Here is a 13,853-nt window from a genome sequence, read left to right on the forward strand (position 1 = left end):
CTTAACTGATTATCTTTGGGTTTTTAAATGTTGGTCAGACAAAACAAGACATACAAACACACCAGTCTGACATTTTATACACTCAGTGAAGAATCAAACACAGAGGACCACCAGTACCGGTACCAGTACCAGTGCTGCCTCCTCCCTGAACTACACAGGATGTCCTCATCTCTCCGGTTATTAACAGCACTTTTCTTCCTCCGGATCTCATGCTGAAACTTTAGCTGGGCCCTGACAGGTGGACTCCAGCAGCGGAGTCCTCTCCACTGAAGGAGACGGTGCTCGACTCCATTAGCCACTCACACTGCGTTATGCAGATTAAAAGCAACATCAAAAGGCCGAGATGAAAGCGCCAAAGGTTGAGCGATGCCAAACATCAGAACGCGCTTTGCATATTCCGATTTTCCTATCGATCGGCGTGCCATCGGATCATTCGCGGACCATCTCGCAGATAAAAGAGGGGGTCTTAAATGATTAGCTGATGAATTTGATAATGCCGCCGTGAACCGCCTCAACAATTACACATGCGGGAAAAAATGAGCGCCGCGTGTCAAGGCGAGCGAGGAGGGAATCCTCCGGAGGATACCGCAAAGAGGGGGAATTTCTACCGTCCTCCACTTTTTACATTTTACATCTATTAGACTCGCATAAAAGCCTGAGTTCACCAGACTTCACAGGCAACTAATGGGGAAGGTCAAAGGTCGAGATGGATGTGATGAAATATTCCTGCAACCGCGGAGTCGACGGAGGCGGAGAGGGAGCTGCTGAATTGGGAAACAGAGGGGAAAAGTTTAGTAGATCAAGAAAAGGTGTGAAAGGAAGAAGAAAAGGACGAATTTAACCGAAACGCTGATTGTTACTTACCTCTGAGGACTAAAGAAGACTCCACGGCTGCTTATCTTTCTTCTTCCTCGTTGTCTGTATGAATTCCAGTTGTCACTCTCTGAATATTGACTGATACTGATGTTGATCCAATCCAGTCTTACATTTACTGATCAATACCGTCTCGGACCATTAGCGCGCGCCCAGACGAGGACGGCTTTTAATTGCAATCAGACGGCGCAGTGGTTCCCCGCATTGATTTTTTTTTTTTTTTTGTGCACTTAATAATTTTAGTTTACACATAAACATGTTTTGACTGATTCGCAGACAAGAAAATGAACCTTTTCTCCACAAACACGGCATCAGAGAGAAGCTGTGCGTTGCTGAAAACTGATTTCAGCGCTTTGAAGAAAGCTCCACCCACGTGGTAATCCCTACAGATTAGAACTAACATACTGAATAATCTGGTCCAGGCACGTTCAAAACACATATTCCTTGATATATTTGCATCATTTCACATTTTAAGATTACAATTTAAATGCTTTAAAGCTCATAAGTCCCAGTTATTTACTGTGTATTCAGTCAAAAGGTTACTGAGAACCACAGAAAGGAAGCTGCTACAAAAATAAAAGCACAGTTTATAATCACGTCCTGTAGAAAAGCTTTAACCAACAATGCACTGTATAAAAAGAGTAACCATGGTAACAGGTAATTTACTGTATTAATCACAGTAACCAATAACGTACTATAGAATAATCACAATAAGTGAAAATATATTGTGTAAAATCCAAATAACCAACAATGTGCTGTAAAAAACAAAATCACAGTTACTAATAATATATTGTTGAAAATCACAATAACAATAATGTCCCGTAAATAATCACAGTAATCAATAATATACTGTAAAAAATCTCAAAGGATAATATACTGTAGAAAATCCTATAAACCGGATATGTTACTGTATTAAATCACATTATCCAATAATGTAACAACGGAAAATCCCAATAAGTGAAAATATGTTGTAGAAAGTCACAATAAATGACTGTAAAACATCAGAGTAACCAACCATAAACTCTATAAACACACAATGAGTGATAACACACTGTATATATATAGTAACATTAATATACTGTATGTATTTACAGTAACGTTAATATACTGTATGTATTTACAGTAACGCCAATATGACAGCAATGTTGAAATACAGTATATATTTACAGTAATGTTAATATACTGTATGTATTTACAGTAATGTTGATATACTGTAAATATTTACAGTAATGTTGATATACTGTAGATGTTTACAGTAACGCCAATATGACAGCAATGTTGAAATACAGTATATATTTACAGTAACGTTGATATACTGTATATGCTTACAGTAATGTTGATATACTGTAGATATTTACAGTAACATTGATATATTGTATATGTTTACAGTTACGCCAATATAACAGCAATATTGAAATACTGTAGATATTTACAGTAACATTAATATACTGTATATCTTTACAGCAACGTTTATTTACTGTAGATGTTTACAGTAACATTGCTATACTGTATATGTTTACAGTAACGTTAATATACTGTAAATGTTTACCATAATGTTGATATACTGTAGATATTTACAGTAACGTTGACATACAGTATATATTTACAGTAATGTTAATATACTGTATATCTTTACAGCAACGTTTATTTACTGTAGATGTTTACAGTAACATTGCTATACTGTATATGTTTACAGTAACGTTAATATACTGTAAATGTTTACCATAATGTTGATATACTGTAGATATTTACAGTAACGTTAACATACTGTAAATGTTTACCATAATGTTGATATACTGTAGATATTTACAGTAACATTAACATACTGTAAATGTTTACCATAATGTTGATATACTGTATATATATTTACAGTAACGTTAACATACAGTAAATGTTTACCATAATGTTGATATACTGTAGATATTTCCAGTGACTGTTAGTAAACAGTGTATCTCAGTGACCTCCTGTGTGAATAAGCAGTAACCACCACTGTACTGTGGAGAGTCACAGTGACCAGTAATGTCCTATAATCAGAATAATAATCTTCAGAAACATTATGTTTTACTGTGACTCATTTTTGAAGCGGCCCTGTGACGGCGTGTTTGAACCTGGCTCTCCTCTCTGCCGTGTTAAACTGCTCTGAGCTCAGACCTGTTCCGTCTCTCCGGGCGTCAGCGCTGTGATTCTGATCCGCTCTGATGTAAAACGGTGTTGGGAGTGCTGCCCGGCCTCGCGGAACATTTAAAAAGGGAGGAAAAACAACAACACGAGCGTGTAGTAGTAATTCATACGAGTGTCATGCAGCCATATGCCTGGGCCAGATTGGTGGTGTATTTTGGACAGCTGAGCTCTAATGATTCACTGCTGGGCCTTGTATAGACCAAAGCTAAGTGTACATTCTGCCTCGGGCTACTCTGCTGCCTCCACAGATACACTTAGTAGTAAAATCGACTCGTTTGCATTGAAAACGCTCCTCTGTCTTGTTTTATTCATCTTCCACTTCAACCCTCTACCTGCAGTTTCTCATCTTTTTTCAGCGCTGCTAGCCTCTCGGTGAAAAAAAAAACACCAAGTGTGCTTTTAGAAGCAGGAGGGCTACAATGTGGGAAAAAAAAAAGAAGAAGGAGGCAGAGTGAAATGAAGACGTAAGGGAAAAAAAGATCACGCTTTAATGCGCAGAATAAGAGCGATAGAGCATGACAGGACACGTCGGAGGCCAGCGAGTGAAATTAGGTCTGAGGTTTGGTTTGCGACCGAGGCTTTCGAGTGTTTTCTTTCCACGTTGCAGTCGGTCGGAGCCACGCTGGAGAACAGATCAGTCCCTGGATGTGAGGAGAGAAGTGAGTGAGGCGGCGGTAGTTTTACCTCCGATGAAGACGGGACGCTACAAACAACCTAAAAACACACAACTTGTAAAGAAATGTGCGATTTTCTTGCTTCCGTCCATTTCGTGTCCATCACAATCCGACAAAGTCGTCACCTGACAGGTTTAATCCGCACTATTTGTTCATTTTTTTTCAGATATTTCACATTTTCCATGCTAGCCAAGAGGATTCTAGGAATAAAAAAATATATAAAACAATAAAAAAACATCCATAACTGCTGTCCAGTGTGCTGATCCCGGAGCTGTCCAGGGTCCTTGTGATCAAAAACATCACCTTTACCTCATCTTTTCCAAACAGATGGAGTTTGTTCCCATCAGGTCATGCAGGAAGTGATTAAAGAGTGAGGTCGCACATCCTCGCAGGTAAGATATTAAAAAAAAAAGGACATTAAAACATTAATGATGAAACTACAGCGTGAGGAGAGACGAGTGTTCAGCTGTGTCCTGGAGGCATCGACAGGGACCGTAAGTCTCCACAACGAGTGTTTGATGACAACTTATTAAGTTTTATTAGTTGAAGAAATGAGTTTGGAAGTTATTTTCTGACCCACTTGCTTCACTTTTTCTTTTGTTAATGTCCTGCTGAGTCTCCATCAGAATCCTGCGGACTCCATCGAGCTTCTCCGAGTTTTTTCTTAAGTTTGATTTTTTTTTTTTTTTTGCGATCATTTAGCATCACAGGCCGAGAAGAAGTTTGAAATCTAGGCCAGTGTTTGCCAATATTTCTGTCCTTTGAATATTTCTGAGCTCAACTCATCAGTGAAACCATTTACACTTGTAATGGGACCCGAGAAGCATTAAAGAAACTTAGATAAGTGTTGAAGATGAGCAGCAGTATGGAGTTTTTACCTTTGGGTCCAACTTTGTGCTAATAGTTTCACATTGCAGAATGTATTTTGGTGACTAACTCTGGATATAAACACAACTTTGGTTTGGTTATAAACTTGTTTCAGTTGTTCAGGACCAGATGTTACAAACTTGTAGATGCGTTTGTCCAAACCAAAACTAAAAAATGACAAAAACAAAACTCCCAATGCAAAATCTGACTGTTGCCAGATACAGCACAGTTTTTGAGTTTTTTAAGTCTCTCCATGGGACACAACCTGGCAACCTCACTGTGATGATAAATCTCAAGAATCCTGCAGCCACTACACCCGCTGATGTTCGCCCAGAATAGTTCAGAACAACAAGAACTTCACCAAAACCAACATTTGGATTAAACAAATCTTCTTTCAAATAAATCAGCTTAGGAGTTACTCTGAACAAAGCCAGGCTAGCTGTTTCCCCAGTTTCCAGTCTTTATGCTAAGCTAAGCTAATCACAAACCCGACTCCAGCTTGATCTTGTCATCAAGAAAGCAAATAATCAACAGGAAAACAACCTGTTAACTGTGAAAGCAGCTTATTACAACAGTGGCCTCTAGTGGGCGTCGTAGTAATTACGGCAGCAAAGGAGGAAGTCAGGTGAGTCCACTTGTAGCGAGGAGCAGTATGTCAGAATTATTCATTATAAAATCATTAACAAATATATTTTAATTAATCAGCAGACTGAGAAGAGATATCTACTGAAGTTAGCATGCTAACCAGCTAGCCTCCTGGACGAACATTGTTTTAATGTTTAATGCTAGTGGCGTAAACGACAACACGCCTCCAGTGCTCTGTGCTCCCAGTCTGGACCACTAACTACACGGCTAATTGAGCTAACTAGCTAACTGCAGCTACAGATGGCGGTTACTCTCGTGAGACGCTTGGCTTGTGATTCAACAGGTGGCCAGTTCTTACACACTGCACCTTTAATTTTCATGCAATGCTCACGTCGTTTTGCTAGACGTGTGTTTTACCCGGAGACTACAAATTGTCTCTGGGACTACAAATTGTCTCTGTCATATCAGAGGTGGGTGTCACGGGGTGACAGAGGTCGGTGTTGGACCCACATACTGCTTGCATGAACATTATTTTCTGATCCGTTGATGTCATGGCAGGAGGGTTTTGGACGCGGGTGAAGCAGAGGAGACTCTCACACTTTTGACCTCATTAAATTATTTACATATCCCCATATGCCACCCGGACCATTCGCGGGGCACATGAAGGACGGGGCCTGGGCAAAGACGAGAGGGGGGGAGCGGGGAGCACTCCTCGGACCTGGCATTCGGCGAGAGAAAGTTCAATGACATGCAGGGAGGAAAAGCGCAAGTGACCAGCAGGGATTAGCCAATCAGAGCGTCAGAAGAGAAGCCAGCTGTTCATTCTGGCCGCGGCGAAAAGAGCCCCGGAGCAGGTGGTGCAGCCCGGTGCCAGCGGTGCTACAGAGGAGGGGGAGAAAAGGGAAGGGAAGAAGAAGAAGATGACGATAAAAGAAACTCGCCTAATGTTTGGACGTTACTGCACTACTTCTGTTTTTTTCTCTCTCTCCTGCCTGGCACTTAATGCTCTGCCCGGCGTTATTATGCATAAATATTCCAGGGACACAAGAATAATCTGTGTTGAAAGAAGAACCTCGGTCTTTATTTAGATGCCATTTATCCAGAAGAGATCCAAAATAAAAAAAATTAAAAAAATGCCTCACAGAGCGTAAAAAGCTAATTAAGTGAAGGTAGGAAAGGTAGAAGCGAGGCGGGAATCTCACAAAGAAGGTCAGAAATGAAGTGAAAGATCATTAAACGAAAGCTAATTATCAAAATTGAGCACTGTTCATCCTCGTGTACTTCCTGTTTTACAGTCTGACGTTTCTGTTAGTGATTTCCTACATTTCCCAGAATGCAAAGAGACTCTGACCCCGAAAGCAAACATCTTCTAAATATAATCCTCCATATTTTCGGCCCATTAATCTCATATTTTGTGGCGGCCGGCGTGTGAACCGGAGGTGACAGTGTGAGTGCGAGGGGACACGGTGCCACCGCCGCCTCCTCCGCTGAATACAGCAGCTGCAGAGCGCCACAAAGACAACAATGCGCTCGCCATCGGAGGGGGTGTCGGCGCACCGCGGTGATGTTGGACAGCTCTGCAAAGACCCCCGCGTGGATTTTTATTAATTTGCATTTATGGTTTTCATGCTCCCGCTCCCACCGGAGCACCATGTTTGGCATGGCGGAGTCATGGTATAGAAGAAACTGATCTCAGATCTGCTCGAGTGAACGTTAAAGAGTTGAAGCGACGCACACACGATGAAGTTGAGGATTTAAGTTTGAGTTTATTTTTATTGTTTTGGTCAGAAGCCAGGAGGCCGTTCACCTCCTGATCGGCCCCCTGTTGGCTGACACTTTGTCATCACACATCCTCTCAATAAAGTTTTTTTTTTTATCATTCAAGTCCAGTTTGTCAACATGATCTGTGGTAGACACATCCACCGACATCTGGGCCTCTGAACTGAACGGAAAGCACAACTTCAGCTGAGTGTAAAGACGAGAAGCGTCGCTGACAAGACAAAGTGAACATTGTAGAGGAAATCCACTGACAACAACTGTTAATGCGCCAACATCTCCGTCGTCTGTGTGTTTAAGGATACAATAAAGCTGCTGAAGGCCAGGAAATGATTTTGTAAAGTAAAACTGATCAGGGAGGCAAGATCCAGAGGCCACACTTTCATCCTCCCTCCATGTTTTTTTGCAGATTCCTCCTTCGCTCTGTTCATCTTGAGTTCACCAACAACTCAACAGGTAGGAGACTGAGATCTCCTGCTGCCTCCTTTTAACATTTGCTGGTTGCAGCTTCTTAAATGTGAAGATTTGCTGCTTTTTTACTGCATTCATGACAGTTAACGAAGAGTTTTGGGGGTTTAGGACTGTCGGTTGGACAAGAGAAGCGATCTGAAGTTGAATGCAAACCTTCCCCGACCCTTTAAGTGTGTTAGGAGAGCAGAGAATAATAATCTACAGGGAAGTTTTCAGCTGTTTCCTTCCTTCTTCGTGCACTTTGCTAATATCAGGTGAAAACTGTGAACTGTTAACGAGCGTTTCTTCTAATCCCACAACTTCCCAAACTTGGCGGTAATTTTCTTTTTTTTTTCGGGAGGTGAAGGAACATTCAAACGTCATGTGTTCAATCTTATTTTGATCATTTCTTTTTGCTTTTGAGTCTGGACTTTTTCCCTTCGCAGAGGAGCATCGCGCCCTTCAATTAAACAGCAGCGCTACTAGTTGCAAGCCGGCCGGTCACGTGACGACGGCGATTTCCTTCGGCATCTCAAAGGAAATGATCTCTGTCAGTCCGTCCGTCGCTCATCCAGCCTACCCCCCCCCTCCACCTCTTCTCCTCTCCCTCTGAGGGGGTAAGTGATTATGTGTTTTGCCAATGTGTTTGTGGAAATCTTTTGATATGCACAAACACAGATTCTAATGCGCCCGGCAACAGCAGCTTTTTTGGCTGACGGCTGATTAGGATGCCGGCTCATGGCTGAGTCCGCGGGGCCCCAGCTGGGTGCAGGGAACATCGCTCATTACACATTTTCTAGAGGGGTGGTGTAGGGGGGCGGAGGCTAATTCACACCGCAGCGCAGCATGCCGGTGTAGGTGTAATCATATCATTCTAAATCACCGGTCAGTTACGCGCCGGCGAAGCCTCGGCTCGTGCCAGAGGGCCGGCTGGAGCCTGATTAAAGCTCGGCCAAAGACAAAGTGACACGTCCTTAACCTCATCAGAGGAGACGTTAAGCAAACCATCACTTACCCGTCAAGGTGCTAGGCTCACCCCGCCGAGACCCCTCAGCCCTGAATGAATTTCCAACCTATCCGCTCCTCTCTTTTGGTAAATTAGAGCTTTCTTCTCGGGGAGCTGCATGCATTTTTTATGAAGGCATCATGGCCCCGATGGTGGATGGCTGCCTGGGCGTTCCCATCCCTTTAATACGCCACTGTCCTCTTGATTTAATTAGACGTTGGCCCCCACTATTTTTTTTTTTTCTCGACAAGGAAATATCTGCTCTAATTAAGCAGTATACTTCACCAGAGGACGAGCAGACAGTGCAATTCAACGCAGGGTTAATGTGGTCATAAAAAATCCATGATTTCTTGCCCTTTGCCCTCCTTTTTTTGGGGGCATTTTTCTCCTAAATTCTCAAGAAAGTGAACTTCAGATTCGTCCTTTCTCTCTGCGAATTTTTGTCTTCCGAACAGGCCAATTAGTTTTTTTTTTTTTTTTGGTTGGTTTATGATTATTCATGCTAGAGAGACTCCCAGCCGTTAATGGACTTAGCACTGTTTTGTACTCCCTCACTGGAAATAGATAATTACTCCATTGAGGAGGCGAACCTTTGCAGTCCAACCTTCCTGTTGAAAAGGAATGAATGTAGCGTTACATGTATGTAATTTCTTAAAGGAAGCATTGCCTCTGTAGCCTGCAGGGATTAGGCCTAATGACAGAAGTTAATTATATTAAGAGTAATTTTCAAAAACAGTTCATGAACTGCAAATTATACTTAAAATTGCTCCTTAATGCTCTTAACTGTAATTAAATTGCCTAATATCTTAAGAAAATGAACATGTGGGACAGGAGCGATGGGTCGGGGGAACTTTTAGGGGTTCAGCGGTTAATGGTCCGAGGGCGAGATCACTGGTGAGATGATCACGTGGTGCTTTTCATTTCTTTTGTGGAGGATTCAGAAATGTTCGCAGTGGTTTTGTTCGACCAACATTTAATACAAGAATCAAAGAGGTGAGGAAAGACACGGGGAAGCGATTTAGATTGAAATGACCAGAGCTTGTCGTCGACACCGAGGACGATGGCCGTGTAAGAGAAGATGAAGAGAAGACGTATTGCGACGACAAACGCAGGCTACTAGCTAACGGTTAGCAAATGCTACGCACAAAAACAACTCTCTGTTTACCCAGGACCGCCATTTTACCTTTACATTGAGCATCGCTGCTATAAGATCCAACTAAATGTGCACATTGAGCATTATTTAGCTAACATTTGGCTAAAGATTAGCTTATTCTACGTAATTTACCTGTGATGCTAATGTTAAAGAGTTTAGCCTTGTGTTTCCTGCGCCTACAGTGTTTATTTCCCATCCAACTCACATCAAAACAATATTTTAATCATGAAAAGTGCCTGAGCTAGTTTTTGGCTTGTGGTTGGCAACAAAAACAAGCTGTGAACACAAAACTGACTAATTATATCGCAAATTTGTCAGTTGACATGACGAAGCAGTTGAGTTTCTGGTCACATGATGGATATCGGCTGGATATTCCCTCTCGTTTTAACTCGGTTTTGGTCTCCACCAACTCCCAGGAGCAGTATTTGTCTCTTTAGCAGCGCAACATTGCAGAATGTTAGCTACAGCTAGTCGCCATCGATGGAAGTCAAACCCTAGACGAGGTGCGGCAAGCTTTTGAAGCAAATTTGACATGTAGCGGTGTAGCCCTCCGCTAACGTGAAAGCTAATAAATCGATTCAGAGCCTGTAACATTTAGCAAGTCAAGAACAGGTTGGCAGAACCGACAGAAGTCTCTTGTGCGCATTAAATTTTGTTTTCCAACACGGTAACCAGTTCTCATTACAACTCCACGATCTGTGAGGCCCAAAGAAATGACACTGATGAATGTGGTGGAAACGTTTTAGAGCCAGGTTACTGAAAAAACAAAGAGAAGAGAAACAAGCACGGTGAAGTTCTGATGATGGAAGTAGCAGCTCACTTCTGGAGCTACCTTCTGCCTGTGAACCCCACTCTCCTCCTCCTCCTCCTCCTCCTCTCTTGCCGTCTTCTGTGACAGCATGTACCCAGAATGACACACCAGTAGTAAATTCATAAATGCATGAGGCGATGAGTCGACCGCACCACACTGCAGCGAGTCTCACCGTCTGTGTCGCCACTTTCTCTCCGAACGCCTCCACGCGCTCGGCTACAACTCCTGTCCCCCGCGGAATTAGTTGTCGTCGTTCCTTTTTTTTTTCCTTTTCTCTCTCCTCTTCGAGCCGGGGCGACACCTCGACACGTAAAAGTGAAAAGTGCTTGAGCTGTCGTACGTTTCTAATCCTCCAAACGGTTGACGACGTGCATTTTTCTAAAGCATTGCTGAGCTCTCCAGGAGAGAAAAAAAAAACAGGAGAATTATGTGCGTTTGTCTGCTCGTAATTAGGTGTATTTCTTCCCTGAGTTTTTTATTTAATGATTGGCTCTTACAGCGAGGGGGCCGGTACTTTTGAAGTGTAATGATTCTCCTCTCAGGCGACTTAAAAGTTGGAAAAGGGGGGAAACGAGGGAGGGATGAAGGGGGAAAAAAAAAATATACTGCCGTCATTCTGCGGCTTTGAACAACCCTTAATCTGTACAAAATTTAGGTTCGCCTTGCTTTTTTTCAGATCAAAGACTCACGAGAACGTATTATTCAATCATAACTGGTATGTTAAACCAGCAAAATGCCATTGTTAGAGTACTTACAGGAGGGTTTTTCACCTCCGAACGAGAGCGATGGAAGCTTTCCGAGTCATGCCATTTGTGCAACTGTGAATATTAAATCTACTTGGAATTTCATGTTGCAGGGACTGTATGTTCGGTGTGGCTGAAGTGTGTGTGTGTGTGTGTGTGTGAGGGTCTTTTTCTCTCTCTCTCACACACACACACACACATGCAAAACTATGCATGCACAAAAACACACACTCGCGGTGTCTTCCATCTCCGCTGTGAAGCCAGACCCCCCTCGGCTTTTCTCACTTGTAATCATGTCCAAATTTGCACAGGAAGGCAGGGGGAAGGGGAGAACCATGTGAACTTGTGTGGGTGTTTTCTGTTTTGTTGTATGTGTGTGTGTACTTGTGTGTGTGTGTGTGTGTTTGTGTCTTTGCACAAAAAAAAAAACAAAAAAAAAAACCCGCTTCTGATTACCGCCGATCTCCGACACCCGAGATCCAAATCACCTTCTGAAGCCTTTCAAAATAAAAAAATAAAAAAACGCGCCGGGCTCGAAAAACATTTTTTCCCGCTCCGTCCTCTTTCAACTAAAAAGTGAAAATTTGGCTGGGGGAGGGCAGAGAGACTTTATCTGCCAAGTAACAAGTACATAAAATATGAATGTAAAGAATGCAGAGAGAAGTCCTTGCCGCTAGAACGCCTCGGAGGTAATTGGTGAACAACAAGTTGAACGACTCGCAGGACCTCGCGGTCGCACGAAAAGCGCGAGGGAGCGCCGGTTTCACTCGCAGTTTCTCAAGGTGCACAAATCAAACGCTCAGCACTTGAAGAACACGCCGAAATAAAACTGCAATTTAAGTCTCCACCATTAAAAATCGACCACATTTTCATCTTTCACCTCTTTCTTTGTCTTTTATCTCCATTTCCTGGTTTTAAATTTGATCTCTGTGGACCAATTACACAGTTATGTTCTCTCCTTAAAGATTAATCACCTTGTATTGAGTTTCTTTGGATCTATTTGTTCTTTTTTCTTTTTCCTTACACCCACCGTGCTTGTAAAGCTCATTAAACCTGAGCTGATTATTACATTTGTTGAAAAACCTGCAGAAATCTGGCACTGGAATTGATTCGTGTGCCCAAAAACTGGTGACATCGACCGTTACACGTCCTACATTTAAATGTTGATATTACTTTTTAACCGCGACGTGACGTCAGATTTTAATGTTCTCGTTGAGGGTCGACATGTACTTGGCGTCCTCCCGCACGTCTCCATTCAGTCCTCGTGCGCTCTCGGGCAGCTTGGAGGAGTTTGTGGCGCTCTGTAAGTGTGTGTTAATGTGTGTGTGTGTGTGTGTGTGTGTTCGAGCCCACCTTGGCAGTGGCACTAGCTATCAGCAGGGCCCAGCCGGCGTGCTAGCAGCGAGAGCGTAGTGTTTGTAACAAAGCCGGTCTGACTGTAACGATTCACATTTGTCCCCCGGGCGAAGCGAGGTGGAACCTTCCAGGAAAGAGGCTCTGAATGGAGGGCGGCGGCGGTGGTGGCGGTGGCGATGGAGGCGACGAAGGGGCGAGGGGTGGCTGCGAAAACCTTCGCCCGCCATGTGTGCCGAGGAAAGTCTGCGCGCCACTCGGACCCTGCTCGCCACACGCAGCCAGGAGGGGCTCGCCAACAAGGAGATTTCACCTCATTCAGAGCGGTTTTCTTTCCAACCACCACTTTCTTTCTTTTCCCGTTCCCGATCTACTTCCTGTCTCCTCCTCAGTTAACGAAGCGGAGACGTTAATCGCAGCTGATGCCCGCTGCTGACCATCCTGCCCCTGAAACACATGCCCATTCCCCACCAAACAAGTTTGTCGGAAGAAGTTTTACCGCGATCTCCTCCTCATAAACACCGCCGCCGCCGCCCTCATTTGCGTGATCTCGCCGAGCATCAATCTGCTGTCGGTGACGATGTCGGTGCAAAAGGCCGCGCTGCCTCTGATCGGGGATGAAGGCTTTAAATAGCTGCGTGGCTCAGATTGCAGGGTGTCAGGGCCGATTGGCCGAGGCAGGGGAGGAGGATGATGATGATGGTGGTGATGGTGGTTGGACTGGGTGAAGTGGGTCAGGTCCGAAGTGAGCGGACATGCGAGTGACACCGGCGTGTGATGTGACCCGTTAGCGGTGGGGTGGAGGGACTCGGGGCAGCTCTCGTCCTGCCTGTCTCGGCCGATTGCAGGACGCCGGTAGCCACGGGGCAAACAAATCAGAGGAAGTCAGAGTGACGCTGGCTGAGAAGTTTGCTGCCCCGCACTCCACGTCCACTCTGCAGCTTCAGACTCTGCACGGGGTCAGAGCGGCTTCTCACCAGAATCAGAACCAGTTCTTCATCTCATTGGACCGACCTACTGTTCTTTCTCACCATATTAGACACCAGCGGAGGTTGATTTAAGGCTTCTCTTGTGTTATAAAGATAATTTAAGTTTGTCTTTCTTTCTTTCTTTCTTTCTTCCTTTAAACATTCATATTTTCTTTTTCTTTTTTTTTCTTCCTTCCTTCCTTCCAGTCTTTCTTTTTTGGTGTCTCTTTCCTTTTATCTTCCTCTCTTCTTCTTTACTTCAACTTCCCGACTTCCTTTAAGGCTCTTTCTTCTTTTCTTCCTTCCTCCTTCCAGTCTTCCAGTTCCTTTTATCCTCCTCTCTTCTTCTTTACTTTTACTTCCCGACTTCCTTTAAGGCTCTTTCTTCTTTTCTTCCTTTCCTCCTTTCCTCC

This window comes from Sparus aurata, chromosome 24 (genome assembly GCF_900880675.1).
Source record: "Sparus aurata chromosome 24, fSpaAur1.1, whole genome shotgun sequence".
NCBI lineage: Eukaryota > Metazoa > Chordata > Actinopteri > Spariformes > Sparidae > Sparus > Sparus aurata.